The sequence below is a fragment of the Limulus polyphemus genome, unplaced genomic scaffold (genome assembly GCF_000517525.1).
Source record: "Limulus polyphemus unplaced genomic scaffold, Limulus_polyphemus-2.1.2 Scaffold295, whole genome shotgun sequence".
NCBI classification, from domain to species: Eukaryota; Metazoa; Arthropoda; class Merostomata; order Xiphosura; family Limulidae; genus Limulus; species Limulus polyphemus.
In genome coordinates this window covers 98,964-103,472 of record NW_013665905.1, presented here as the reverse complement: position 1 = coordinate 103,472, position 4,509 = coordinate 98,964, and positions in this window count along the sequence as shown.

Here is a 4,509-nt window from a genome sequence, read left to right as displayed (position 1 = left end):
TAATTTTCAGCATGTTATCAGTTGAAAAAGTTTTTTCACAATTTAAAATGTTCACCGAAGTTTCTACATTATTTTACACAGTTTTTTTGTTTGTTTTTTCTACAAAGGGAGTGCCATTTATTTGTTATTTTGTGTATATGTTTTTCTACAAGGAAAAGGTTGTTCTCCCCATCATTCCATCTTTCATCTTACTCCTCCACCCCTTCCCTTTCTCCTGGCCTCCAATTTATCACCCTTCACCATATGCAGCTGTCCAGGTTGTTAAACCCTTACTCTGCTACTGTCCTTACTCATGGATGCTTTCTATAACAGTACACAAGTATGTAATCTCTTATTTAACCATATACCACACAAGTACAGTCATAGTTAATCGTCAACAATTCCCATTTATGTATAGCTCTAACAATGTTAAATACAAATTGTTTTAATTACTTAAAACAACAAACCATGCATTTACCAGTTTTGTGAAACATATTATTTGTGTGCATTTTTTTTTTTTCATTCACAGCATTGATCACCTGTAACAATGCAGGAGTTGTAGATTTATTATGCAATAATACACAGTATGTAGTGCTAAGGTGGTTAATACGTTACTGACTGAATAACACTGGTCACTACATATTAAATATACACTTGTTGTTATGCTTAACTTATACAACAATACACAATATGTAGTGTTAAGATGGTTAATTTACTGACTGAATAACACTTGTCATTACATATTAAATATACACTTGTTGTTATGGTTAACTTGTACAACAATACACAATATGTAGTGTTAAGATGGTTAATTTACTGACTGAATAACACTTGTCATTACATATTAAATATACACTTGTTGTTATGGTTAACTTGTACAACAATACATAATATGTAGTGTTAAGATGGTTAATTCTTTACTGACTGAATAACACTTGTCATTACATATTAAATATACACTTGTTGTTATGGTTAACTTGTACAACAATACACAATATGTAGTGTTAAGATGGTTAATTCTTTACTGACTGAATAACACTTGTCGTTACATATTAAATATATACCTGTAGTTATGGTTAACCTGTACAACAATAGATGGTGTAGTTTTGATTACACAAGACAATAGTATATTAGGTAGAAAGTTTTCTTCTGTGAAAATACGCTATAGTGTTTCACAAGAATATAGTTATTCACGGAAATTGGAAACAAATTTGCAAACAATAACGTTTATTGAATGAAGGATTTATGAATGAACGTTGGATGAAGGATTTATTATGTAGCAGTAGTTTCTAAAAATAACACTTGTTTTGGTGACTACATATTATTTTGTAGGTTTTTTTTTATTCTAATATTTCCACCTGTAATGTTTTAAGAATATGGTTGTCAGTTCACATGTGGGCTTAGAGTAGTTTGTAAATGTTAATATAACTAGAATACATTCCCTGTACTATTAGTACTTTAATGCTGTGACTTATTTATACATATATATATAGAAGTATAGAAATGTCAAATGATATATGTTGTACTAAACTTACTTCAGAAATTGTTTTTTTTATTCTAATCAAATTTGGAAGGAGAGAGAGAGAATTACTTTAAATTGGTACGTTAGAGATTTTTAGATATCGGGAACACCAGCCAAGTTATGCATTACCAGTTAAACCCATGTATGTAATTAATGTAACCCAGCTATGAATATCTGGATTGAGAAACCCTTAGGTCAGTTTCTGAGCTGTTTAACAGAACCTGACATAAACTACTAAGGCAAACAGGAACTTGAATTTAAAAAAAAATATATATATATATATTATATCTTTCATTTAAGTAACACACATAGATATGAGGTTATCTGTGTATCCTTAACTTTTAGAAGATGATGCTTCCATAAAGTTGCCGATGCATTGTTTTTAAATGGCATCAAAATAATGAAGTGTCAGAGGTTTTTATATAATGAAAATTTCCAGGAATTTAGCAAGCTAATACGTTAATGGTCATTTTATTTTATTAGTTTTGTGTACAAGTTATTGTTTAAGAACGATCTTAATGTTCACTGAGCACAAATAACAAAATTATCCTGGAGCTGTAGTCTAAACACACTCTGAATTTCTGCAGAATTGTATAATTTTGTACATAAACAATCCTCTTTCATACAGTACATAGAAAATTACTGTATTACATATATTAGAAATGGTATACTTTGCTCATAATAGCATCGCAGACTAAAAAACAATAGAAAATCATGACCAAATAAAACTTACCCACAACGTGTATTTTCATTGTTTTGAGATCATATATGCAGAGAGAGAGAGAATTTCATATGATTTATGAATTGGGTCAAGAGTTTATTAAATACCTTGAAACAACTTTCATTGAACATGAGATAAATATATGTTCAGAAGTTAACATCTGAAAATTGTTTTGAAAATTTGTATTAAAAAAGTTATAATTTCAGTATTGCAGTTTTATTTTGATTTGAATATTTAAAAGAATGTTTAAAGATTCCCACTGTTTGTTATAGTGAACAATTCAGCAAGAAAAGATGATAAGCTATATTATAGGAGTTACCAAATACAATGGTGATAGGATAACAATTGTACCAACAGAAAATTTTATTCTCAAGATTTATTTTTAGCTATCTCTTTTGGGAGTTAATTGTTCCCATGCATTTTTTTTTTTATAATTTATTTTTATATATTAACTCTAGTTAACTGTTCACCTTTCACACACCTAGTTTCTTTCAATTATGTTGAGTGGCCATGTTATCATTTTATATATTAGTCACATTTGTTTTTAACTGTGTTATTAGAGCCTGTGGTTGGCAAGGTTACAGTGTATATTGTAACATAAAACCGTTGTGCACTTGTATAATTTATTTTTATATATTAACTCTAGTTAACTGTTCACCTTTCACACACCTAGTTTCTTTCAATTATGTTGAGTGGCCATGTTATCATTTTATATATTAGTCACATTTGTTTTTTAAATGTGTTATTAGACCCTGTGGTTTGCAAGGTTACAGTGTATATTGTAACATAAAACCGTTGTGCACTTGTATAATTTGTTTTTTTCTAAAAAGGATAGTGAGTGAGTTCCATTGATATTGCAAACATGTCAAAGAAAAGCCAGTTATTTTGCATGTCACTGTGATGCCATAATAACTTTAGTTTTGTTTTTCTTACTCATGATTCAGTCAAAAGGTGGTTCTTTTTGTGCAATACAATAAATAAGCATGTTTAGTGCTGGTGTGATATCTGTATGTGAATATGTGCAATGATTTGTGTCAAAACATAGGTCTTGTTAATGTAGTTAGATAATTTTGTTGTAACCTTTCTTCCAAAAGATTAATATGAGGAAATTGGTCATATTTAACAAGTAATATGGTTTAACTTTATGCCATGCTTTGATATCTTGTAACGCTTATTTTCAGATTACTGATATGTTCATGTAACACTTTGACCAAGAAATGTGATTTGTCCTCTTGGTTTAACTAGATATTTTGTTATACTTTTTCTTGAAAACAGTCTTAATATCATACTTTCAAAGATACTCTGTTAAGATGGAGAAAATCTTGTGGATTGCTGATATTGACTAAAAAGTTTTGGGCCATATTTAAAGCTTTCCTTTTTATAGATTTCTTAAGTTCTTAACATCACATTTTTTAAACAAGTTTCCATATCTTTTTTTAAAATAATATTTACTTGTTTTCAGGTTTTAGTATTACAGTGATTGTTTTATTAAAGATTATGTGAGTGAATTTCCTAAGACAAAAGATTTTAGGTACTGACTGTGATTAAGAAAATACATCTATGGAAAAGACTTTGTACTTTAAAATGAAGAAGAGTTTAGCCAGCAAATGCTATAATCTGAATTCTGTGTCATCTTGAATTGTTTTTGTTTCACTTTGTATTGTATTTTTACTGGATATGTGAAACAGTTTGTATATGTAAAAAGGAATTTTTTTAATTTGCAAAATATTTTTATACAATTAATTGCTGGGATTTAGCTGTTGCTTTTATTTTTTACAGACTCCAAAGATGTTTTACTTTTTTAGATCTTATTTATTTTGAATTGCCTATTTTTCTTTGGTTTTTGTAATACTGTTTTATGGATTGTAATTGTCTTATTAATCTAGAACATTATAATGTATTAAAAAGGTTTTTCACAAATTTTATTTATCTTTTCTCATTTTTGGACGAAAAATTAAAATGAATATCTTTGCTTTTCTGCATCTAGATATTGTGGTGTACTTTTTTGGGGGGAGCAACATTTTTGACGCAACATTTGAAAAAAAACAACAACAAAAAAAACTGATCCAAAATAAAATCGTTGTGTAGGTTGTACATCATGGGGTTCGGCATGGCGTGGTGGTTAGGGTGCCCAACTTCCAATATGTGGGTCACAGATTCGAATTCTGTCACCGAGCATGTTCGCCCCTTTTAGCCGTATAGTCATTATAATGTGACTTTCAATCCCGGTTCCCATTGTTAACGATAGCCCAAGAGTTGGTGGTACGTGGTGTTGACTGGCTACATT